The sequence below is a fragment of the Delphinapterus leucas genome, chromosome 1 (assembly GCF_059928025.1).
Source record: "Delphinapterus leucas isolate spDelLeu-1000000601 "Yukka" chromosome 1, BTC_Dleu_Yukka2, whole genome shotgun sequence".
In the NCBI taxonomy this organism is placed as follows: Eukaryota; Metazoa; Chordata; class Mammalia; order Artiodactyla; family Monodontidae; genus Delphinapterus; species Delphinapterus leucas.
In genome coordinates this window covers 70,523,756-70,550,466 of record NC_143129.1, presented here as the reverse complement: position 1 = coordinate 70,550,466, position 26,711 = coordinate 70,523,756, and the positions used below count along the sequence as shown (strand labels likewise).

Here is a 26,711-nt window from a genome sequence, read left to right as displayed (position 1 = left end):
AAGAAGAGGGCTATGGACAAAATGAGAAGCAGACCCTCCGGAAAAATAGGCCCAGCTGCTTGTCTCAGGAAATCCTCTAGTCTTGTGAGCCCGAAAGTGTGGAAGAACAAAGCTGGGTCCATTGAAACAGAAAGAATAAGAAAACAAAAAATAGCAAAGGGGAGGGAAAAAAACACTTTAAGTTGAATAAACTACCGCTGAGCCGACTCAGGAGTTCAGAGGGGGATTCTCATGTTTCTAGGATATTTCCAGTTTCTGATGGCAATTAGGGAAAGACCGCTGTAACCTTGAAACTTGGTCTGGAGGGACTGAGCTTAAGACCACCAAGACATTGCACACAGACCACCCACTGCAGACTTTCTTGCAGAGATCTGCTGGCCAGTCTTTTGATAATTCTGCAAGGCAACCTAAGCCATATTTTGTTGGGAGAGTGGGAGAGCGAAGGCAGGTGTTGAAAAGCCATGAAAAAAAAAGAAAACAAAAATATGCCTGAGGCTCGTTTCAGCTGGCAGCAGAATTTCCCTCCTCTTTTCTTTTTGATTTTGATATTATTACAGGAACATTACCACGGACTCAGTTTTCACTTGACAGTGAAATACCAGAAGTCAGCTTGGGGCCAGAGTGCTTTGTCGGTCCTGGGGGGTGGGCTTCCCCTGAGCCCCTGTAAATCTGAGAGAGGATTGCACGAGGATGGAGTGGTGGTGGAGCTAGTCGTGGGCCTCCAGAGGCCCCTGGGAAAGGATGCTTCCTGGATGTGAGCTGCTCAGGACCAGGAGATGCTGGAGTTGTAGAGATGCAGCCAGGAAGCAGGTCACTTGGGTGTGAATCGTAGAATTGTTTTGAGGGTCAAATCAGCAAATGTATGTAGAACGCATCCACCAGTGCTTGGCACGTACACCCGTGCTCAGTAATATCAGCTATTGTTACCGTGTCTTCCTGGGCAAAGCAATATCCTTTCTCTGCAGAATTGGAAACTGATGTCAAGAAAAGAAGGACGACATTGTGGTTGGAGGGAATTTCTTTTTGGTTCAGTTATCTTTTTTTCCTTTTTCTCCTTTCGGTTCTCTCTTTTCCTCTTTATTCGAAGGCCACCAGAAGTTGAATTTAAACTGGGGGACTCCTCCAGTGCTGTTGAATTTGTTGAGTGTGTGCATGGGCAGTGGAAGGTGCTGGTTTTCTATGGTAAAAGGGAAAGGCCACTTGAGGGTTTACGGAGGAAACAGAAGAGGGCCAGGAAAGGAAGACCACGTTGAAGGTGTTTAATTGTTTGAAATATTGACACATGTGGATGCCTAACAGAAGAGTGAAGAGTGGCAGCTGAGTCCAAGGTGGGGACAGCCGTGCTTATCTTCCTCGGATTTGGAATCCACCTGTTCTTGTTGACCCCATCTGGCCAGCCAGGTGTGAGCCCAGGTAAGGCAGCAAACAGCAACGGCAAGAACAACAGGACAGGTGCCACCGAGTGAGTCTGCTGCAGGATGCGAGAGACACGCTCATCTCGCTCTACCCTCTTGCTATCGGCTCTTTCTCCCTCTTCCTTCCACTCTGTTTCTAGTGACACATGAGGGGGAAAGATTGCATCACCCTGTGAAAGAACGGGGAGGTGGTGGTGTTGGCCACGGGCTAGCAGCAGTGACCCAGGGCTGAGCTGTCAGCAACCGCGATGTCTGCTGACCTGGAAACATAGATGAACCCTTTCACCGAAACTTTTATCATCCCAGTTTTCTCTTTTGGGGATACCCCCCTGCCTACCCTCCAGTGCTACAGATGGTTGAATTTCTGCGACAAGCCTGAGGAACAAGTCGGTCCCAAAAGAGGAGGGGGAGAAAGCAGATTGGGGAAATTGCTTTCAGGACACAGAATCCCTACAAACCTGGGCTTCTCCCACACACACGCGTAATCTTGGTTGATGTCTATGTCTACCTGTGAAAAGTTGAAGGAAATAATATACACGCTCTGTTAGAAACATTCAGCCACCACGTATGGAGGGCTGTCTCTCTGCTGGGCACTAGGATGTGGCATTCCTAGGCTGGGTTGGGGGGTGGGTCTCTGAACAAGAAGCCTGGCTGTGGGGCAGGAGATCAGGGTGCGGCGAGAGGATGGGTTATTGAAATTGAACTGGGGGCCGAAGGGTAGAAAGAACTGTATCGGTCACCACCACCATCACCGGCCCCCGCTTTCTACTTTGCTGTTTTTTCTTGTTGTTGTTTTCGCCTGTAAGAGAATCAGAAGGGTCCCATCTGCCTTCTAGGGAAGGGTCATGCTTGGTAACTGGTAACATCTGGGGCAGGGTCTAGTTCATTATGCCACCCAGAATATCAAAGCCGTTTAGGCACTGGAAACCAGGGAAGGAAGAAGGGATTATAAAAAAAAAAAAAACAAAAAAAAACCCTTGCTGCCAATCGGGTAGCTCTCTGTCTGCCGTCTGCAGGCTGCCGCTACCCACTCGTTACAATTAAAATGAAGTGTCCGTCAGCGGCTATCTTCTCTGTGTGGCCCATATGTTTCTGAGCTGATACTGTCCGGATTATTCTGTTCGGGAAAACGATAACGGCTGTTTATAACCTTGGCAAAGACTGAGGCCTAATCAGGCTGGAGCACATTTTCACCGACTGGCTGATAACAGGCTGTTAGCAGTCTTCTCGCTGGGGAGAGATAGGCCCAAAATAAGCAGATCTGTGAGCACGGGAGCCCAGTCGAGTGGTGCACACTCTGGCCCCGGCTTTATTTTTAGATTCCCTTTTCCCGGTTGGTATCAGAAGGCACAGAGGAAGGAGGTGGGGTGGGTGCCCCCATGGGGGTCAGAGGGAGGCAGTGGGGGAACTTTAATCAGCATGAGAGGCAGAGGGTGAGCCCGGCTCTCCGTGCTCTGGGCTCCCCTCAAATGAGGGAAAACACGTGCAGGTCTTAGGAGACAAAGGAAGGGATGGGGCTGAGTTTCCTGGCCTGGTGTGTGGGCCCCGAGGCCTGTTCGGCTCAGTGTCTCCCAGCTGCTGGAGTCTCCGTCTGGGCCAGCAGGCATGGGTGCTGGGTGCTTTCCACGTTCTCTCCTGCTGTAGGGACCGACCTTGACTATCGGACTTAAGTCACATCGTGGGCCTCTTGAGGGCGTCCCTCCAGAGTCACTTTCCCTGCCCAGCTCATCCTCACGCAGGTGTGGAGAGCAGACAGTGGGTTAGAGTTAAAGGGACGCGGGTGCGGAGAGGACCCACGGAAAGGTCCATGGGTGCGGAGATTGAGACATCGACTGACTGAGGCTCAGGGAGGTGTGTAAACTGAGGCCCCACGGAATAATAGCTGATACTCAGCCCCCAGGGGGGAGCTGGAAGTTTTCAGAGAGGTCCAGATTTCTGCCTCTCGCTAAAGCCTTCAAGGAAAGGCCCTTTGAACTTGTCCCTATAAAAACCAAATCGACAGCTAGCTTTCGCTTCTAGACCTCATTCTCCAAAAGGACAAGTTACCTCTGGGCCTTCCTTGACATGCGTGTGGTTCTAGAAGAATTAGGAATTTGAGATGCAAAGGTATGTATATGATGGCAAGTATAGGATGTCAAGCGTGTGATGAAAATAAAAAGTAGGAGGGAAGATACAATCGTGACAGGCAGCACATGTCCTAAGAAGAAGCAAGTGTGAAGGTATTGTTTGCATTAGACAGTGGAAGTCTTGTATTTTGTCTGTTTATTCTGCCTAAAGCTTTTTATCCTAAAGCGCATTGGGTGTTTTACTGTCTACTCTGCTTGTCTGTCTGTCTCCATCACTTGCCCCCTCTTCCTGTCCTCTCTTGCTCTCTGAGCAGCTGCCTGATTCCTGACTCACTTTTGTCTGCCTAAGACTGAAAGGGTAGAATCAGGTGGTGGGAAAGCGGGACAAGGAGACCCATGCACGGGGGAGGGGAGGCGTTCACAGGGGCACACAGATTGAAGTAGGCACAGAAGGCAGCAGAGAGCATTATTACCATTATCATGCTAATCTGTTTACAAGGCCCCCTTTATTCATTAATCTTTGAATAGCAGAACCATGCATGCAGCCTGAAATAAGAACCACCTGTGCCTCTAGGAACAAAAAAATAAGAGTGTTAAGGACAAATGGAAGCAGGAAGGAAAAAATTAAATATAAGCAAAAGGCTTTAAACCTAATCTTTCTGTCATTTAGATCTTCACACGTATGATTTTATAGCTCACATACTGCAAAAGTGGCCAGCTGATTGGCAATTTAGGAGACACCCCCCCAAGTTCTGAGAAAAATCTGAAAATGTAATAAAAGTATTACATGGTCTGTCTTTAAAAATCCAAACAGAGGTTTTTCTACACTAATTTTTATTCTTCTTTTTTGGAAGTTAGTACCCACACGTGGAATAGAAATGAGTTAACGCTTGAGATTCACTGGGTAACTCGATAATCTTTTACATTATCTTCACAAAATTCATAGTAATATAATATAGAAAGCTAATACTGAAAGGGACCTTGCATGTGATCTCGTTCAATCCTCTGTCTATTAAACCTTTAATTAAGAGTTCTTTACACATAGTCCAAACCTGCATTTGTCACATCACACACAGACTGGTTACATTATCTTTGGAGCAGTCATTCTTACACGGAGCAACATAGCTCTTGCAAACACTTAGTACCCTGTGTTATAACAATTAACAGGGACTGAAGGGAGATGTAGGGGAGGGCTTCAGCTTCCTTTGCCATTGTTGCTAAGATGGCAGAGATACCAGCTAGAAAGTCCGTAGAAGACATATCCCACCTAGAACTAAGCATGTTCTAAGAAGAGATACAACAATGCCAACAGAATGGAATGGCTTCCATATTCCTTTAGGTAGGACTGCAAGTTAGCTAAATAATAATTCTTATTAAAAGATATTCCCTTGGGCTTCCCTGGTGGCGCAGTGGTTGAGAGTCCACCTGCCGATGCAGGGGACGCGGGTTCGTGCCCGGGTCCGGGAAGATCCCACATGCCGCGGAGGCGGCTGGGCCCGTGAGCCATGGCCACTGAACCTGCGCGTCCGGAGCCTGTGCTCCGCAACGGTAGAGGCCACAACAGTGAGAGGCCCGCGTACTGCAAAAAAAAAGATATTCCCTTTGTCGAAAGGTTTAGTTCTTCAGTTCTAACCACCAAACCTTATTGGTCACTAGTTGTAGAGTCCTAGAATCTCAGAGCTGTAGGGACCCCCTCTAAAGACCTGCCTCCTTATTTTTCAGAGGAGATTGGAGCACCAAAGAAGGGACTGGACCAGGGCTAGAACTAGGACGTCCTACCTTCCAGCTCAGTGTTTTCCATCTATATGATGACTTTATGATTTAGTTATAGGATGAAGCATTTAAAATAAATCCCTTAAGTGTCCATGCCACTGTTTACTCATCTGTAAAATGAGCATTGTAATTTCCCAATTGATTTTTAAGTTCCTCCAGAGCTGGGACTCTGCCATCCATCTCAGTATTTCCCAAGGCACCAAGCTCTTCCGGTGCTTCGCACACAGAGTTGCTCAATACATGTTGACTATTGAATAATTGACTGAATGAATGAATACGACTTTTAATTGGACTTCTCAAGCGATGCTTCTTTCATTAAATGATTTTTCTCAGTTGTGTGCCCATTCTTAGCCATTCATTTCTTAAATCTCTTTCAGGAAAAGCAGTGAAAAATGATGATGTCGTCTTTGGTGGTTCTAATGGAGAACCTTTCAGTGCCGCAGAGACCTGATTACAATCATGGAAGTGTTGTTGTGGTTGTTTGTTTTCTTTGCAATTAGTTGTTCACGGAGCCTTCGGAAGGCTTAGTGATCTGAGGGTCCTTTGACTTCGAGGTTCTCAGCAGCAGGGTCAGTCCATTCTTAGTAACCCAAGAACCCTCTCCAGCAGATTGCTGTGGGATCTTTTCATTTTTCCTGAAGATAGAAGGGGAACTTATAGGGGACTATGGATGGGGACTTGATCTAACTTGTTTCCTGCTATATTCTAGTGCCTAAATAATACCTGGATCATAGTAGGAACTCAGTAAGTGGATGAGTTCAATGTACACAGGTCCGCTTTTGCTTCTCTAGCCCGTGCCTTCGATGTGGGAAGCTGGACTGGGGGACTGTTGTTAGTTTTCTTTCTCAGTCTGTGAATTATCTGAGTTTGTTCCTCTGACTCAGAAACCCTGGCCAGGATAAAGTCTTCCCCTGAAAGCATAAATTCTGTCAGTCCATTAAAAATCTGTATCTTTGGACCTATAACTCACACTGCCAGGGCCCTTTGATTCCAACCCTCTTCTCATCACCACCCATGAGATGACCTCCCACAAAGGCTGGTTGCCCTCTTAGGCTTCTGAGAGCAGCCATTCAGAGAGGTCAGAATCTAAGGCAGAGAGATTATTTGGGGGTAGGGGGTTGTAACAAAATTGTTGCTGTTTTATTGGTTCTAACTTGCTTCTCAGAGGCACGTGGCTGGCATATTTGGGTCATTAAATATAAAGGCGTTCTGCTTATGAATTATGCCAGCAAGATGTTTTCAGATCATAGGAAAATGGTGTGCGTGGTGGCTGCCAAGTAGTGTTTTTATGTGTATGACTGAACTCACCACCCGCGGATCTATATGTAAGGCAGTGGGGCTCTGTACACATGTAGCATCATTCATCACGGGCCCTCAGAACCTTTCATAAACATGCAGTCACTTAAGACTCCTGTGAGTTAAATAAATAATAAGATCCTTAGCCCCTTGAACAGAATATGAAACCTAAATATTGACAAAATTAGGCAATTTAGCCCAAGGCAGTATGTGCAGAGAAAGCAGGGCCTGGTGAGCCAAACCTAAGCTCCGGCAGCGAGAATCTTACCTGTAAACATTTGTATGAAGGCAGGTTGCAGTGAGGCTTTGAGAGGAGGCTTTCAGTCAGTTTTCAGGCTTTTATTCAACAGCTGGTATGTGCCTGGTACTGAGTTAGAAACTGTTAAAGGGAAAAAAAAAGGCAAAACGTACACAATTGCTTTCTCACAAGACCTAAAAAGCAGTCATCTCAATTTGTTGAGCTCACTCCGGCTATGACCGTTCGCTATGGAACATAATTAAAATAGTGAATCCTATGATACAGACAATATTCAGTCTTGGAGGCAGAGAGCCGTTTCGTTCCAGGGTAGTGGTGGTGGGAAATTGATGGCAATGGAGAGGAGTTGGGACAATGAGTTGAGAAATAGGTAGGTTTGGAGTCAGCAGAAGGCAGATGAATGGACATCACATTTGAAAAGAACCAAATAAACAAAGGCCAAAAGATCAGAAAGAGGATTGTGCTTTCCTAGCAATTCTCACTCTATCTGTTCTCCTATTGGTAAAAATGAAGGAAATGATATTGGCTAGTAGCATGCCACCACAGGAAGGATAGCTGAGGGTGGTTAATATGTTGTTAGTTGCCATAGTTAGACGCTCTTTATTTGATCCACATCAGCATGGCGTTAGGTACATGGGTCTCTTGAGAGCGTTTAAGAACATGACATTGGAGGTATTTCTTGGAGACATCTATCTACTGGTGTATGGTATGAGCAGAACCAGACTTGGGGAAGAGGATGGCCCTTCTGGGCTGCAGGATGAATACAGACCAGCAAATGCAGCCATATTGGGAAGGAATCTTGGGTGGCCCGGTGGCCCCTCCCTTCCAAGACCGAGCGCTGTCTAGGATTGTCAGACAGGTGTTCAAGTAAATAATGCAGCTAGAAATACTTCCAGCGGCAACTGGGATGGTCTTTGAGTAGCTCTGGGACGATGGGAGTACAGCATCCCGGCTACTCGGGCAGGTGTGTGTTGGCTCCAGAAGGTTAGGACAAACGCTCTCTGGATACATCCCCTGCATGGACCAGGGCTCATTTCCGAGGGGGAAACAAAACAAAGTTTTTTTTTCATGCAGCCCTGCCTGGAAACAGGGTGTGCCTTGCTGAACCCATCAGAGTGCAAGAACAAACAAATTAATAGGCTTCCACTAGGGGGAGACTGTGGTTTCAGAGCAGTAAGTGCAGTTAATGTTATCTGCCCCCTATCCAGTTCTTGTCCACCGCTAACAGACCGTACCTAGCATGATCTCAAGGAGAGTAATCTCTATTAATAACCAAAGTGATGGTAACTGTTACCATATTGGCAGTCTTTTATTAAGTACTTACTATGTGTCAGACACCATATTTGCTGTTTTATTTAATCTGCAAAAGAAGAATCAAGGTAGGTAATATTATCCCCATTGGTGTAGATTCAGAAACTGAGCTTCAAAATAGTGAACCTTGCCCAAGGGCACACACACTTAAGTCATGGAGTTGGGAGTTAGGTCTAAGCCTGATTCCTAAGCTATGCACACTTTAGTAAAAATGTTAGTGTATTTCCATGTGAACTTGCCAGTAACAGCATGCTTTACCTTTTTATTTATGTTTTTACTCTAAACTCATACATATAGATTAATATATAATGATATCGTGTGGTGTTGGCATTGTAGCATGTTCAGGGTCATTTTGGGGAATCTAGATTGTGTTTTGCAAAAGGATCTGTTACCCCCAACGTGCCTGGGTGAAAATCAGCAACTACGAGTTGAAGCCCCCAGTTGGATCACATTTGGGAACTCTGACTCTGAGTGGTCAAGATGTGGTGACCTTCATTGTTTTGCTTGCTGCTCCTATAGGACTAACTCTGGTATGTGTAGGTCTAAGAGGAATATTTGCCCACCAGGAGTATTTAGGAATTGGGTGGCAAATGTAGTCTCTAAGACGATTCTGCAGATCTACTGTGCTGTTATCACATGGTGAGGATTCGTGTGGCATTGACTTAGGAGCACATGAAAAGCCAAACCCTGGATTGCCCGGGCTTTGGGGATGAGCTAAGCCCACCTTTGCTACTTGGTGAAATCAAAGCTGATGACAGAGGTTACCTGGCTGAAGGTCATCAGAGACTCAGTAATGCTTTTGACCATCCAGACTTGATATAAAGATGATGGAGCTACTGACAGAGTCTTACTTTTGTGGCAGGGACTGGTTGTGAGAGGGAAGTCTGTTTCAGGGTTTCAGATTTTCAAATGGACAAACGTGAATCACAATGAAGGCCTATTTTAGGTCTTTTGAAGCTGAATTGCAGTCCTGTTTTTCCAGTCCTTATGGTAAAGCTGCCCCACCCGGCCCAGTTGAATCACGCTTGGATTTACTGAAAGAGGAGGGGCTGACCCTCAGGAACTGGCCAAATGACAACTTTTGGTTGATAACGAAAGTGTTTCAGAATTCTACTCAGCCTTACTCCCAGCCAGAGACGCGTCATATCCGATAAACTGAACAAGCCGAGGGCTACCAGGATCTGCCTAGGAGACCTACCCAGGCATGCTGGCCTATGAGACGGACACACGCTCAGGGTGGTGTCCCAGGAGCAGGCAATGCCATGATGAGCCATTTTTCTACCCGCTCTCATTCAGCTTTAAATCTGGGGGTGTAGGGGTAGGGAGAAACTCTTCTGTCTGTACCTCATCCTGTGTGAGGGAACGTTAGGAGGCTAATGGTCTGACGAACAGGGTAACGTGTGGAATGCGAGCCCCGATTCCAAATGTGATGCAGTTCTCTGACGAATCCACAGCCGGAACCTGGACGCCGGGAAGTACTAGCCCTTTTCAGTTGGCCTGAGTATTTGAAAGCTTTAGGCTATTAATTCAAATTGTAAAAATCGTATTTACAAGAAACCAGGGAGTAGACGAATGGCGTATTAGAACTCCCTGGAGACCTTTTTAAAGTTGTACATGTCTTGGGTATAATCTCTGGATGTGGGGAGGCCCAGGCATGTGTGTTTTTGAGAAGATCCCCAGGTGATTCTGTTCCAGGCCCCACTGAAGCCCAGGGCTTTAGATTAATGCCATAGCAACATTGTTTTTGTCTTGTCCAATGGGCGTACCAGCCGTGGCCTGCTGTTCCTGTCATTGAATTTGGAAGTGTTTTGGCTCCTGAAATTACATGGGATATGTGTGTGTGTACGTGTGTATGCGTGCGTTCATTTGTTTTCGGAAGCACACGGCCTGCTGCTGGCCCTGTGACATGTGATCAGAGCGATGTGGACATGACGAGCCTGGGCACACCGACCCTCCCCATTTCACCCTGCCTGCAAACAGAGTTCACATCCTCTAGGTAAAGCTCTGGAATCCCACGCTGACCTTTTCGTAAAGCATTAGAATCAAGTTGAACATTTCCAGTTTTACCACAAATGCTTGCCCCATGGGAAAACACTTCCCTACATTTTATGACAATTGAGTCTGATTTTGAGGAACTAATTTGTATTGAATGCAAAATGTCCAGCCTCACATGCAAACTGGAAAGTCCCCATGTCCAGACAGGATCCAACGCTGTGTTTTTAAGACAGGGGAAACAATGAAAGATTGTGTTTTCTGTTTCACAAAATCTTCCCTTCACTGTTCTACATATTTTTATTTTATTTTATTTTTTTTATAGTCCCATGGGGCTAATGACAACAGGGAGTTGTTAAAGACCTCTGGGCTCATGGGAAACTTCACCCTATCTGGATTCTGAACTCCTAGATGGCAGAGCCTGCTGGATCATTTACTGTGTGAAGTTCCCATGTGCCAAGGATCCTTATGCTGTCGTGCTGATCCCTCTGAGGCTCTCTTGGATACGTGACTGACATTTGAACTCTGCAGTGAAAGTCAGCATTTTACTCCCCACCTTGTAGTTCTGTCCACCAAGGAAGGAGAGCTCCTAGGACTGTGTGATGTATCCGAGAGCCCCGGTGCCTTGTAACTTCATTTGGAAGAAGTCACGGGTACAAAAGCTGCTACCTATCAGGCTAGCATCTGCTGACCTAAACAGGAGCCCCTCGAGCATGCTTTCTGCCAGGGGCTCACCCAGAGAAATATTATCATTGGTGCTTGAGTACCCCTGCCCCCAGGCCCAACCACTGTCTTCTTCAGTAGGAATAGCAAGGAGGTGGTGAGATGTTTGTTAAGGTAACAGAGATGCACAGTGGAACATTGCTTGTTTGGTCTTGTGATCTCTGGTCCAAGGGAGTTGCTTCCTTTCCTGAAGCTATGGTGGGCTTAGGGCTTCTGTGGTTTCCTTCCTGAGGTCTGTTCACAGTGATTGTAACTTCATTGCAACAAAAGACAAATTTTAGGAGAACCCTCCTGGGCAGGGTGTGGGGGAGCTCTTTCTCCAAAAGAGTGTCAGGACTTCTTTGATAGGCATCCTCATCTCTTTACTTGAACCCGTGAGAAGATGGCTGAGGGAATCAGGGCAGGTGTGGGTGCCTGTAAGGGTCTCTCTAATCCCGAGAGTCTGTAAGCATTCTCAGGTTCATGCAGACTGTCTATTCCTATTTCTGGAATTTGCCTCTTGGCATTGTCGTGCAGGGGGCTTTTTCCAGTTGCGGTTCGTGGTGGAAAGGTCAGCTGTGCACCCAGGAACGTGGGACTCTCTGCTTCTCCCCCACGGGCACTTGAACAGGCGTTTGACTGGGTTGCATATGAATTTGGGAGCTAGAGGCACTTAAGACTCTCTTCTATCTGATTCTCAACGCGGCCAGAATTCTCTTTAGGTACACTGCTCCACAACTCAGTGACTCCATCTGTAAAATTGGGTGGCAGGTGTTTTTGTTTGTCCTCTGTATAGGATTAGGAGAGAATGGAGGTAGAAGCATAAGGCCTTAAAAGCAGAGACATTTGACTTCTTTGGGCAGCAGTGCTCTATTAGGCAAGTGCCATTGTTTTCTGCTGTGGAATACCTTCCAAAATGTTTATCTGGATTCTCTCCCTTTCCATTTGCTGTTATTAGCATGAAAGATGGAGTTACTAAAGGTCCACTCCTGTTCCCCAGGTAAGAATCCTGAACATTTCGTTTGGCTTCTCATCAATAGCTCACCTGTGGGTCCACTTTCTCCACCTGATGCTGGCTTGCCCCAGGGAAAGGGGGGATCCCACCCAAGGACTAGCGAGGGGGTACATCTATTATTACATATACTATATTCACTTGCAATGTTTCATTCATTTGTTCTTATTTAACAGGTGATGCTCATTCATGTAACAAAACTTTTTTCAGCATCTTTATTGGGTCAGGCTGTACTCTAAGCACTAGGGATACAACACGAACAGAATAGACAAAATCCTTTTCCTTGTGGAGCTTCCACTTTAATGAAGGAAATAAACAATAAATATGCTATCGCATGGTGAAAAATCATACACGATCCTGTAAGATACTATTCTCTTTTAAACCCAGTTTTGCATCTTTCCCCAGGACTGACTCTCAGCTCTAGGCTCCCTGGCAAGTGGTCGGTCCCCCGTGTGGCTATGCCTGGCTGTCACTGATTATAGATACCTGCAGGGCTTACTCTTGTGCTCTGTAACCATTTTCCATTACAGAAGCGTCTTGCTGCTCACCGAAGCCTTAATCTCTTATGCCGCGATCAATGGGTGTGTGCCTTTCCCACTTGGATGCTCATTTTTTAATCCTTGCTGCCTCCCTCAATGTCATCCTGTTCCATTTTTCTTTATAGACTTTCAGGTCTACTGTACCTGCTGATTACTTAGTGGAGAGTGCCGGACATCTCCCTTAATTAATTCTATCGATTTCAAATCCCACAAGGTTCAAGGTCCTTAGATTTCTGAAGCAGCTAAATGGAATATCTAAATTCCAGCCTTTTCCTTCTACAAATTGTTTTGCCACAAAGTTGCTGGGAGGAAATGCTGTGGTTTTATTTATTTCAAGGAGTATATGAACCCACAGAGGACTCTGCATTCTTCACTGGGCTTTTTGTATACAAGGGAGAAGAAGAAAGGTGCTTGGGTGGCTCTTTCTTTCGCTTTCTTCCCTTCTTCTCCCATCCCCCCTCAGGAAACATTTCTCACTCTCTCCTTTCTTTTGGTCATCTTCCCCTTTTGTCTTGTACTTCCATAGTCCTGGTGGAGCTGAGACCTTGTCTTAGCAGCCAGTGGTTTCTTCATTCTTTGAAAACAGGTGTGACCAGGACTTTTCCGAGAGTAACTGCCCAGGATGTTTTCCAAGAAGATACAGCTAAAATCCTATGGCAGTGCTCTTCTTGAGTTTTACATATATGATTTTCTAATGTTTCTTGCTAATATTAAGCATGGACTTTCTGGGGAACAGTTATCAAATCTGGCTCAAGCATCGTAAGGTTTGTAAGAACGGTAATCTTTCCACATGGAGAAATCATCACTGAGAGGAACTTCAGAGATTATGAACTTGATTCCCTCATTTGATAAATGCAAACGGGGGGTAAGAGAATTTGTACCAATTCAGCCCATATCATGTACCAGACCCTAGACTAGGCATTAGGCATAAATGATCTCTGAATGGTGAGGTAACTGACTTCTGGGCATATTACAAGCTGCAACTAAAACCCAATTCCTTTCCAATCACCATGCTGTCCCTTCTTAAACCCAACAGCCAAATAGAGGGAAGAGAGACTCAGGGCAAAGAAGTTCCTTGGACTCACTCCCTAGAGGCTTATGCTCTGCCCTGACTGCTAGGTTGTAAGCCATCGTGGACCCTCCTCAGAAGCTGGCACTGGCAGACACGGGGTGGTGGCCAGCCTCATTGTGCCTGGAGCCGTGACAGTCCTCAAAGAGTTCAAGTTGGGTGGTAGGCAAATGCAAGGGGTTAGAGGGAGAGGTAGACAGATGAACACCCTACCCCCCATCATGCCATCTGACCACCTGAAGTTGCGTACCTGGTGGAAGGCCAAGAAACATTCTGAGAAGGGGCGTGGACGTGTCTAAAAGGACTTTTTCCTCTCTGCCCGGGCCAGCCAGACAGCAGAGCCCTGCACTGCCTGCGGCTGGGGAAGACTCTGTTGCTATGCGCCGGAAGCTTGATTTTATTATTGCTCTCCCCTATTTAGCGTCTGTCTCTCAGGCAGCTGGTGATGTTTTAATGAAGCTGGAATTGTATAGTCTGTAGCGCTGGGTAACCATAAGCTGCCGAGTCAGAATCAAATTAATAATTCATGAAATTAAAGTGTATAATTAATTTGAACCGTGCAGATGAGAAGAAGGGCCAGAGCCCACAGCCTGGAAGGAGCTGAAGTGTGGGGAGTGTTTACTGAACTCAGCTTCTATCCCCAAAGAGTGTAAATCGGCTCACAGGGTAGGTGTAGTGAGTCTGTGGGTCGCTCTGCACACATAGGCTTACCTGAAACAAGGTACTTTCATCTAAAACTTGGACTAAGCTTCTTAGAAGCTCCAAAGCGTTTTAATTGGTTTTGATTCACCCTTCCCCGGCCCCAGAAGAATCTTGTTGTTTTTTGTTTGTTTGTTTGTTTTTGCGGTATTCGGGCCTCTCACTGCTGTGGCCTCTCCTGTTGTGGAGCACAGGCTCCGGACACGCAGGCTCAGCGGTCATGGCTCACGGGCCCAGCCGCTCCGCGGCATGTGGGATCTTCCCGGACCGGGGCACGAACCCGCGTCCCCTGCATTGGCAGGCAGACTCTCAACCACTGTGCCACCAGGGAAGCCCCAGAAGAATCTTGTTTTAACGGGAAATGAGACTGTCAGATGTTACTGGGTTACGGATCTTTGTGGCACAGGGGTTCTGTTCAGCCTCCATCAGAACCTTTGCTCTTTTCTGCACTTGGCAGAGACATAAGTCACATCCCTAAATTCTGGAGTTCTGTTGAGCTTCCTGGCCCCTAGATTTCTCTCTCAGGAGTGCGCTTCCTCTTCTGTACACACAGACACGCACACAGGGAAATGCAAACAACTTCCTCTAGACAACAGTGATGCTACGTCTCACATCTAGTACCTTCTTTTTCCTCGCAGATGCCCTTTCCAATAGCTGAAGAAAGGTATTCTCGGTGCCATTTTTTAGCAACAAAGTGAAGGGGAAGGAGCCCAAGTGCCTCATCCAGAGATGGGGCCTGGTGCACAGAGTTTGGAACCACTCTGCCTTTCTTTTCTGCTACTTTCAGGCTAGTTTGTGATGCTCGTCTTTGTCACCTCTCGAGGTGTAAGAGCACCGTGGTTCTGCTTATTACCGGTGATGATGACATAACTTGCTGGGCCTTTTGCCTGTTTTCTGCAGACATTGACTGGGATCCCTTTATTGTATCTTTGCGATGCCTACTCTGGTCCTTTTGTGTGCTGCTTGGTTTTGAATGACAAATGCCGTAGTAAGCAGAGGGACCTTTGGGTTCCACTTTTCATTAGAAAATCCCTTCTGGTGTTTTAGCCTCCTAAGCGTGGCATCTTTCTCCCCCAGTGGAGACTCTCAGAGAGGAGGAAGGCTAAACAGGGACCTGCATTTGTCCCTTCCTCTTTGGCAGGCCTTTGAGAGTTCTTGTTCTAAAGGGACAAATGCCTGGAAGCTGTGATACAGACTAATAATGCATAAATCCCCCCAAGGTTTGGACTAAAGCGAGCCTCCGTTAACTTCAGATTCTTGAGTCTTCAGAATGTTTGTCTCTCACAGAGTGGTTCGCCGTCTGCCCCATGTTCACACACTTAACCAGAAACCCCAGGAAGAAGTTGTGCCAGTGAGAGACCGCCTTAGTCATTCAGGGCCTCATATGCCACAGTGTCCTGCACACCAGTTCTCTTTATTCTCTCTTGACCTGCATGCTTCCCCTAACCTGCCTTTGTTTGCACAACCTTAACTTCTATACCACCGTTCTGCTTCCCCACAGGTAAGGTTTCAGCCCCTGGTGGTTTGCCAGACTGACTGATTACCCATAAACACATCTCAGGGTTCCGTTTTGCTCCCAGCAATCCTTAAACCATTGCATGTCTAACATTCTCAGACTAATGCACAAATAAGGAACATCTGATGCCCAACCCATAACAAACGCATTTCGGGGCAAAAATAATGGTCCTGTGATATTCTGGCTTCCTATCTTCAAAGCACTTTGCCTACGCAAGTAAGTCATTACTCTGAAGTAGCTATCCATCATGTTTTTGGCAAGAAAGCCAAGAGACAGAATTAAAGTGACTTGCCCAAGGCAACTGGAGTGGTTGGCACCATGATGGGATTTGCTTTGTCCTACTTTTCGGTTGGTAGAGGGAGTCTTAGATGACCCCAGGATTTGGAAATGAAATGTAACTACCTAAGAGCTTCTGGAATTTCCTTCTCTTGTGTTTAGTTGAAAATTTTTGACTGCCCTGGGTGATTGGATATTATCTCTGGAAAAGTGTTATACTACGTGGTGTCTTATATGGCCCTTTATTCTTACAAGTTTAATCTGTTTTTGAAAAGATTAAAAATCATTTGAGACTACTGTGGAATGCAGTTTCTGCACGGTGTTTATTTGTGAGTTCTCTTTTTACATACCAACATTTTGGTCAAACCGCAGCTGCCTCCTCTAGGGAATGGGATCTTTCTGATTTGAGTAAGTTAATTAAAGTTATAGAGACTGTGGTCTTTTTCTGCCATGGGTTTAGTGTAGAGAGACTAGGACAGGATGGGAATGATGGCTCCTGGGTCTACTTGTCCATCACCTGAGTAACTGGACAGTGACCCTGACAGCCTAGTTATTTTAGCCATGCAACAGTGATTAGGTTAGATCACCATAGGATCGGTTTAATCAACCAGGTGGCATTCCTCCATGAATATGGCTGGAACCAATGAATTAACCAAAAAAGCCTGGTCACATCTGGGTATATGAGTGGATGCATGCTGAAACCACCCCAGGGAATTATATAAAATTGTAAGCCTGGCCACTTACCTCATTGAATCAGCCCTATGTTTGAAGTCTATTGAGTATAAGGTGGAGGTCTATGGAGTATAAAATTGGTCCTTAGAAAGTCTTTTAGGAAGAGAGGTAATTCTTAAAACCTATAATGAAAAAAGAATGCTTTACTAGTAAAAGCAGCCCTGCACTTCACCCTATGAAGCAGTTCTTCATAGGTATGCTTTGTTCGTGTCTTCATTGCACTCTTTGTACAGGGCTGGCAGAGTGCACTTTTACATAGGAAGAAACTGAGGCACATCTAGGGGCGGTGACACCGTCAGAGTGTCTGCGGGCAGAGGCAGAGTTGGGGATGGGCATCCATCTTAGCGTTCGCTTTCTCTAAGAGCTGCTCCAGTGTTTCCACAATGCAGGAAGAAGCCCTTCCCTTTAGCTTTCTGGGTTCCCTCCAGCTACTCTTTTTTTTTTTTTTTTTTTTTTGCGGTACGCGGGCCTCTCACAGTCGTGGCCTGTCCCGTTGCAGAGCACAGGCTCCGGACGCGCAGGCTCAGCGGCCATGGCTCACGGGCCCAGCCGCTCCGCGGCATGTGGGATCTTCCCGGACCGGGGCACGAACCCGCGTCCCCTGCATCGGCAGGAGGACTCTGAACCACTACGCCACCAGGGAAGCCCCCAGCTACTCTTTTTGATCACTTCATTTTGGTCAGATGCTTGAGCAGTGCAATATGGTGGTACAGTGTTGCTAAAGCTCAACACCAAGCTTAGGCTTTATTGTCACAGACCCCCAGGGATAAATATTTTGACCCTTTAGCAGCTCCTGAATGAGTTATTGCACTCACCCCTTGGCATGTACATAATGAACATGTAATGAAATTCAGTAATTAACTTATTTAATTTATGTATTTGTTTAATGTGTGCCCTTAATGTCTGTCTTACGATCTTAGGGAATCTGTAATTCTGTTGGTTTTGATTGTAAGATTCCAGAACACAGGGACTGTGGTTGTGCAGTTTTGTATGGCATTAATAAAGCTACATTTGGTTATAATTTAAAAGAATACAATTCCTATATAGAGTATTTTAATAAAGTCCATTTTGCAAGAACTAATGTGATTTTGAAAGTAAATTGGGCAAATAACCTTCACTTGGTGGTTCTGAGCAGAGACGTCGTCGTTCTTTGGGTGGGTCTTCTGGCAGCAGCATCCGTTCACACAATTGCAGTTGTTTTTATTGTTGAGATTTAGAGATTGATTTAGAGTGTTGCAGACACACACCTATGATGGTAAGGTCTTTTTTTTTAGAGGCAAGCTTAACCTTGTTAATCCTGCCCTGCCCAGGCTTATGTGACCATGAGGCTCTTTTCTTTTTCTTTTTTTTTTTTTTGAAGATGTTGGGGGTAGGAGTTTTATTAATTAATTAATTTATTTTTGCTGTGTTGGGTCTTCGTTTCTGTGCGAGGGCTTTCTCTAGTTGTGGCAAGCGGCGGCCGCTCTTCATCGCGGTGCGCGGGCCTCTCACTATCGCGGCGTCTCTTGTTGCGGAGCACAGGCTCCAGACGCGCAGGCTCAGCGGCCATGGCTCACGGGCCCAGCCGCTCCGCGGCATGTGGGATCCTCCCAGACCAGGGCTCGAACCCGTGTCCCCTGCATTGGCAGGCAGATTTTCAACCACTGCGCCACCAGGGAAGCCCGATGGTAAGGTCTTGAGTTAGTTCGGAGCAGAAGGCAGCAGTCCCCTCTCATGCACTAGAGATGACTTTGGAACATGAAGAGGTGACCTCTGCCACACATGCCATGAGGCTCTTTGCCTTTGTCAGCTGCTAGAATTTGGGTGTAGGTACCTGGTACATGAACTGACTTTTGTTTGTGTGCTGGAGGTCTTCGCCCCAGCTTCCAAATTAACAGTTAATACCGCCTTCCCCCAACCTATGAGGGCCACTGTCCCAGATCTGAGAAGGGAGGCTTTTACCTCACTGATGTTTTTAGTAGAATTTGTCAGCATTTGTGTTCTCCCTTCATCATCTTCTGGGATGTGAGAAAAGAAACAAATGAACAAAAAGCAGAGCTGGCTCCTTCCAACTGATCCTGGTGAGAATTGGGGTGGCTCTAGTTAACACAGGTGAACCATTTCAGACTGTGCTTCTTAGAGAAAGGAACAAAGTGCCCACAAGCACTGACGAGGTCCTGCACAAACACATTCCCATTTCTTGTGCAAACCAATAATTTGTTTTCCAAAGTGAATCCAAAAACACAGAAGTCATTCGTAATTTTCAGAAATTATTTATTACCATTATAATATTTCCTCACAGGCAGCATGTAGCCCATTATGCAGAATTATAACCTATCTTGGTTTTCGCTATGGCCTGAATAATGAAATTGGAGGAAATGCAGAAAATCTGGGTATTTGTGTTAACTAACATGCTTCACTCAACAGAAGGAGGGAACCTCGCCCAGCCAAAGATTTGTTTATTTTCCCAAAAAGGCATATTTTTTGCTCAGGGCCTCTGGTTTTTAACTTTACAACACCAGTTAAGAGTCATTGACTAATTTTTAACTGCAGGATGCATCTCTTTCTCTATATTCTCCCCACCCACTGCAACATATTTCAGTTTAAGTGGTCTGATCTTTTTCTTCATAGAGCCGTGTCTCTGCATGGGTGAGAACTACAAAACCGGCCAGGAGGAATTTGATACGCCAAGTGGATCAGCTCATTATAACTTCTAGGAAACCACAAGATAATTGTAGGGCTCTTGCTGGTAGGCTCCCCAGCACTGTGTTAAGTGTTTATACTCTTTTCTGCTCTGCTTGCAAGAGCCGCTTCTCTTTACAGGCCCTTTTATAGGCCATCTGAATAAAGGTGGTTGACATGCATTTTCAAGGCAGAATTTTCCAGGCAGCATCCAGGGCTATTTGGTAACTGCCCTTAGCGGTTTAAAAAAGCAAACATAAAATATGTGACTCAATCCCTGCAGTAATTAGGAAGTAAATTTTGGGCAGTCGGCTTCAAATCATCAGAATGCCTTCGTTGATAAAAAGTGAGTTTTTCGCTAAATGATAGCCTATCGATAGATTCACTCGCTATGAAAATGGTCAGAACTGACCTACTGAATTACCTTTTGCCCTTTATCCCTGTGCTCATATTTGTGCCTTCACTTTTTTCTCCCTCTTTTTCCTCATCTTTATCATCATCGAAAAGTATTTTTTATCATCAAAAAATTGTTTTCCTATTTTTATCGTCAAAAATTATTTATTATTAATAGTAAATAACAGGCAACTTTTATATAGCATTTACTATACTTAGCACTTTTTAAGCAATTTATTTAATGCATTTAAAAGAAGTAGATGAAGTAGATATAAGTATTATCCCTCTCTTAACCGTTAAAGAATCTGAGGCCCAGAGAGGTTAACTCACTTACCTAAGGTCACACAGCTAATCAGTGGCATATTGAGTCAACGTAAGCAGGCGATCTGGCTCAAGAGTCTATGTTTTAATCAGTACACTGTGCTGCTTCTCAGCGTAGTGCAATAAGCAAAGGACAGATAATGATAATAATATTAATAATAAGAAGAAGAAGTTGTAAGTAGTAATAGTAGTAGTAGTAGTAGTGATAGTAGTAAACATTACCGAATATTTCCTGTGCATCAGGTACTGTGGCAAGCACTTTAAATTCATTGCCTCATTTAATCCTCCCAGTAGTTTTTTGACAAAGGTGCCATTAGTATCCCCTATTTCCATATTTAGAAACAGACTTAAGTTTCTAAAATTGCCTCACGTTACACACGTAGTAAGTAGCAGAGCCACTTATTATTGTTGGGATAAATCCTGGAGGGCTTCAGAACATCTAAAGGCCACAGTAAACCACTGTGGGGGAGCAGAAGGCAAAGTAGAGAGTTGGAGGAGGTTAGGAACGGAGGGTCTTTCCGCCTGGTAGAGTGTGGAGTCAGTGAACCCATTTCTTGTCAGTTAGTTTTGCTCTGCTCCATGAATATAGCCCCTAACTGTCAGTCCCAGACCTGATGGCCTTGATGAGAAAAGCAAACGTGGATGGAGTGGTGCACAGGCATCCCCACAGCCAGATCACTTACCTGAAGCTCGTGCCTTGTTGGCTGTAACCTGTTGATGCCAACTGTGTGCCCAGAAGTCTGGTATGTGGACGTCCTGACCTCTCCTTTGCCACCTCGAGAGGTGGAGGTGTGGCTCCTGGAACTGCTCTATTTATGGTGAGGAAGAAATAGTGTCACTTTTTCCTCTTTGGTCTAAGGGCCGGGTTAGGTATAAGATTAGGAGGCGAGCTGATTATCTCCTCTCACCTTTCCCCCAGCCCTCTCCTATCCCTCCAGAAAGGCTCAGTGTTCTCCCCCTTGAAAGGTCTTACTGGAGCAAAGGCGTCTATGGCTCTCCCTGTTCCCCTCGCTTTAGCCACTGCAGCTAAATTGGGGTCTGACCAACCTTGCAGGTCCGGCTCCAAGATTCACTACCCAGAAAAAGTTCTGCTTTGCGTGAACTTGGTCAAGTCTAGTACAGCAACAGGACATAAAGTCCAGTGGACTCAACTGGCTCCATTCCCTTGGTGTTAAAGAAGCAACTCAGTAACCATTCATTGCAATTTTGGGCCATATTTTCTCTTCTTTTAAGATTTGTCAGCACCTGTCTCTGGATGGTGGGATTTTGAGTGTATTCCTTTGTTTTAATGTGCAAAAATGTAATGCACAGATAGGTAGCACTCATCAGAATGAAGTCAGAAAAATGGAGAATTCCAGTGTTTTTTTGCCAATGCATTCTGTGTGTGTGTGTGTGTACACGTACGTACACATATGTGTCTACTCATGTCTGAGTCTGTGACATGTGGTCAACAATGTCTTTCAGAGGCTGGCCTCCTTCTCTATCAACTCTAGGAACTTGTCTACAAGGGATGACCCCCTTGACCTACTTTTGCAAGTGTCTTTTGCCTTTTTCCCACCCTTTGCTTCCATTCTCCCATCACACATGTTAATGGCTCATATCATCTTCCCTTTTCATCAGCCAAAAAAAAAAAAAAAAAAACTCCCTTGGCTTCTCCTCTGATTTCAGCCTGTTACTTGATGAGGTCCCTGCTATTTATATTTTTGTTTGTAGGAAGAAGGGGGGAACATATAAATAAAGCCCAGGCAAACCCAACCACCCTGCTGGATACAAAGGAACTCCCTCATCTCATGGCAGCAGGGCTGCCTAACTGGTAGTTAAGCAGGCCCGAGAGGTCCACACTGTGAATGCCGTTGAAAGGGTTACTGGGAAATGCAAACAAAAACAACATGCAAATGAGGCCGCCAGCAACAGGTAGACTTAATCAGATGCTGTCAGATGAATTCAGCATCTCCCCGATTGTCGCCTCTCTTTGCCTCCCATTCGGAAGCCCTCATCTGCTCCAGATGTGGTTTAATTTACTGCGACTTGGCTAATTACTGTAATTAAGGATTAATTACTGTTAATTACTTTCACATAAACTCAACGCCAGTCAAAGAGCGGAGCCTTATGAAGTCTGCCACCGAAGTGAGCATGGCTTGGCGGCCTGTGTGAGCTAGGCAGGTCTCCGTGTATCGCCTGGACCCTTGCTCCCACAAATCTTCCTGACCTTCCAGCATCACCAGCGGGATAGGAGGGCCAAAGGCGCAGGAAGGGTCAGCACTCCAGCCCTCACAGGGCATCAGCTACCAGGCACTTCCCTACAGAGTGGGCAACCAGGAGGACGGGGAGGTTGCTGGGGAGATGGCCTGGACAACCTGCAGAGAGATGCACAAAGCACCAGCCTGCCCCCCCCCACCCCCCGCAATTGTGGGAGCCAGGTGTGTCTTCTTTTTCTATTATTACACCGTTGGCTTTGTGAGCTAGTAAGAAGCCAACATTTCACATAGGTGCTGAGACACAGGAGAGGTTCACCATACGTAATTGGAAGAAAAATAAAAGAGGAGGCTGGAAATCAGCCCCAGGTCATCCATTTCTTTCTGAGTACCACCTTTCCTTCTTAAAACATGGTCTTGTTTTGTAGTAGAGAGTGGATAAAGGGACGATGAGCATACCGCATGGACCTAATCATACAAGTATGAGGGTTAGCGCCACCCCGGACATCAGTTCCTCCGCTTCACCTGGGCTTTCAGCTCTGCCTGTCTACGATGGGAAAGCTAGTTACCCTAGTGACTATTAAAAAATATTCCCGATCCTTAAGTCCTGAGTTCTGCCTCCTCCTTAGCAGAGGGCATTGCCTTCTACTGCATGAAGAAAATTGAACCCTTTAATCAGGAAATCCCTCAGTCTCCCCCCACATTGTCTCCAAATGTATCCATTTGGATACATATCCAGTTTTCTTAGACTTTCTCTGTGAGATATTCTCTTTTCTATATAAAGGTGATTCTTCTACCTGTGCCCCTTATACTAGCCTCTTCTCCCTTCTGGTCTTTTGCTTTGCCCATCATTATATTTGTCCTCTGTGACGTCACTCTATCCCTTTCAGATGTTTCCTTTCCTCCAGTCCGTGGACATTCTGAAGTCTCTTCTAACCTACAGGAACCTTCCCTTGTCTCCATCTTTCTCCATCTGTATACAGCCTTTCCCTTCCTCATTTCATTCAAATCATCAAAGACAGAAATGGTACTTTCTCAACCACTCCAGTCTTCGTTTGTCTCCGTCCTTGACTGAGACTGCTCTGCTTAATGTCACCAAGGCCCCGCAGTTGCTCAGTTCAAGGTATATTTTCCAGTTCTCATCTTAATGGACTTTTTGATGTATTTGATACTTTCCTTCATGACTTCTTCTCAGAAGCCCTACGCCCTGGGCCTCTGTGATTCTACATTATTTTGTTCCTCTTAATGGGTTTCTCTTTCTCCATCAGACCCTTACATGTTGGTGTTTCCCTAGAGTTCTGACCTCAGACGGGTTATGGATGGATCTCATTCTGCATACTTGCTGGCTGATCCCATCAATCTCAGGATGTTTGCGACTCACCCACTAGACTAAGAACTCCTTGATGCCAAGTCATGTATCTCATTCATTGTTGTATCCCATAAGGATGTAGTGCTACCATCAACACAATGTTATTTCTGTTTTCTGGACCATGGAACCCTGGGTCATGTGCATCTTTTGATACCCACCATTACAACTTTCAAGGGTCTTTCTTGTTTCCTGTGGAACGTTTACCCTTACAAAGGAGGATTTTTCTGTTGCGGTGAGGCAGGTCTTTGAATTTGTCATTCAAGAAAATCCTAGGATGACTAGATTGTTTCAAGTGGGGTCTGAAGAAGGTCATTTTTATTGTGAAATTCCAAAAGATGTGTCATTGATGCAGAAAAAGAATGCTGGAATACTATGTGGTATGTTTTTATTCTCTATACTACCATCTCTTTATAAAAAGTAACCTGCTTGGACATAAGTAAGATCATCTTCAAATTGACCAAAGGATACTGCTCAAGTGTAAAGGGAACCGTAACTGAGGGCTAAAGAGACATTGAAATTATTTGTTTACTATTGCCAATGAAATTTTTCAATAAATTAAAAAATAAAAATATTAAACAGTTTTATATTTGAATCAATTATAAGTAAGATTTTAACTTTTATTAAATATTTTAAAATCTTACACTAAACCTGTTGATCAATTAAAGGAAAATAACTTTCATAAAGTTAAACTGTGTTGTTTTAAAAAATAAACTCTTTTATATGTTTCTTTCTATGTCCACAGAAATATTCTATTACTTATTTTCTTTAGTTGACTAATGTGCAAATGGATTGTTGGGCTTACTTGTACCCCTGCAGGTATTTACTTACTTTATGTTGCTATGTTGCGTAAGTGTGGCTTCATTTTGTGTGTGTGCTTGTACTTTTCACTACATGTTTGTGCATTGTGATTTGAATGGACATTCGGATGTATGTAATTTCAGTGGGTTTGCACTTTATATACAGAGCAAATATATCAAATGCTAGAACTGTATGTTTTGAAGTCATATGCTTTCTTGTTTTCCCCTGGAATTTTGTTGTAAGAAGTATATTGCTGAAAGTCCAGATTCCCAGTGATGGTTTAAAGGAAGCATTTCCTGTACACAATGAACCAGAACCAACTTCAACGGACAACTCATTTGCATGTGTAAAATACAGAAAATATAAAAACTACAATACTGAATTACTTAACTGCAATCTATTATTTCTTGGCTGAATAGTCAGCTTCACGATTTGAATTTCTCCTTCACAGTGATTTGTAAGCCATCACCATCAGATAATGTGTTCTGCCAGGACTATGTGTTAACTCTTGAAGTTAGGGAATGGGTATATTTTGCCCATTATATGAAATGGATATAACAGAAGTGGTTCACTTAACACACTGTTTGAATGCCTGTTGTATGTCACACACAGTACTAGGCCCTGAGGGTAACATGGTATTAAATCATCTGTAGTGATGAATTACAGTGTGATAAAATTAATAATATACCATCACCATGAGTAACAAATATAGTTTGACGTATAGAACACTTTTCTCTCTTGCGGTGGTATGTATTTACTTAAGTGCCTGGATAGCACGTAAGGGGCTACGAATGGAAAGATGAAATTACCTATGATGGTACTGTGATCTGGAACGGGAATATTTATATACTTTTCTGCCAATGAATTCAGTTACTTCAGGAATATCTGTGAAGTAAGGAAATGTGGAATAAAGAGATAATATTGTGACATCATTTTCCAAGCTGGATAGCAAGAGCTATAGACATTAGGTGAAAAGGGAAACATGGAACCTTCCAAATTCATTAATTCAATAATTCATTAATGCTATTACAAAATATACATCTTCAGTTAAAATTTAGTGTAAATGCTTAATTTGATTATATGTTATGCAATTACTTATGTTGTGTTGCATAAGCTACATACGCACTATAGCTTTAGCTCATCTCTATTCCAGTTCCAATATAAATATATTCCATATCTGCAACACCACAGTCATTTGAAAAAAATATACATTGCTTTTGTAAAATGAAGTATTTAGATGTAAGTATTCATTCAACACTTGGTGCAAAAGAATTTATTGAATGGATAGAGAGGCCAAAAGTAAGCATACCTAGATATGCATAATCTACGCATATCACATTATATCTAGAGATATAATGAGATTAAAAGAGACATAATGAGATTAAATTATGAGATTAAGTTATATACAGTATACATATATAGAAGATGTATGTTTTTGTACTTCAGAAGTTTTTTGTAAATATTAGAGATTTGTATGTTGCCCATATGTGTGTGCTTATATCCACATAGATGGATTCGTGAACTTGTGTATTAGGGCCTCCTTGCTCATAGTAGCAACAAAGCTGGAAAGAAAGCAATTGAGAAAGGGAGAAGGAAAGAGAATAGCAGTGATTAAGCCCGCATTGTTCTATACTGATCGCTGGCTGCCTGCTATTGTTTTCCAGCACTTGAAGATGAAACATATTCATTTAGCTTTCAGAACGAATGGCTTTAATAAGGGCAGAGCGGAGAGGTGGGGTAACACTGATGACTAGAGAGACCCATCAAGGCTGTCCCTAAGGCCATTCCGTCAGAGCCGAGGACCACATGACCATTAACTCTGCAATCAGGACAAGTTTTCAACATTCCAGGGTATCCTTCAATGGCAGAAAGAGTCATTTGGAGTCAAGGGAAGATGTATATCAGCAGTAATTGGATTCTGGCCAAGGCTCTTAGGACAGTATTATCTATGGTGAGGGAATAGGGAGGGGCTGGACCGAGCCAAGTGTTGTGTGATTCAAGCCACAGTCAAGAGAGCAGCAGCCACCAAGGGCCACGGGCTGTGGATGTCCCGGCACACAGAGCTGCTGCTTTGCCCAGGAGTCAGCGTGGCCTGTCTGTGGATGTAAGTGATCCTCCCTCCCCAGCAGAAACGGATTTCTGAATATCCTGCGGGACAAAACTTTGGGCTCCACGGATGAGGCCGCCCTGGTTGCACTTGACTAGACAAAGCTATTTAAGGCCTGAAAGTGCCCCATGCAGCCTCTTCCCACCGCTGCCCACTCCCCTCCCTTCACCCTGACTACTTCATTACAATCTGCCTTCAGGCCGGAATTGCCCT

The 26,711-nt window shown here is 44.7% G+C and overlaps 1 protein-coding gene across 7 annotated transcripts in view; it reads left to right on the top strand.

Moving 5' to 3' along the window:
• The window catches only part of PBX1 (PBX homeobox 1), a 279,800-nt gene that overhangs the window by 143,442 nt on the left and 109,647 nt on the right, over positions 1–26,711 (top strand). Inside the window, exon 2 of one of the 7 annotated variants that reach the window (XM_089911879.1) lies at positions 19,265–26,495. The exons of the other annotated variants lie outside the window; for them this stretch is intronic. The gene's annotated coding sequence lies outside the window, so the exon portion shown is untranslated. The remainder of the gene's footprint in view (positions 1–19,264; positions 26,496–26,711) is intronic. 7 annotated transcript variants of the gene reach the window in all.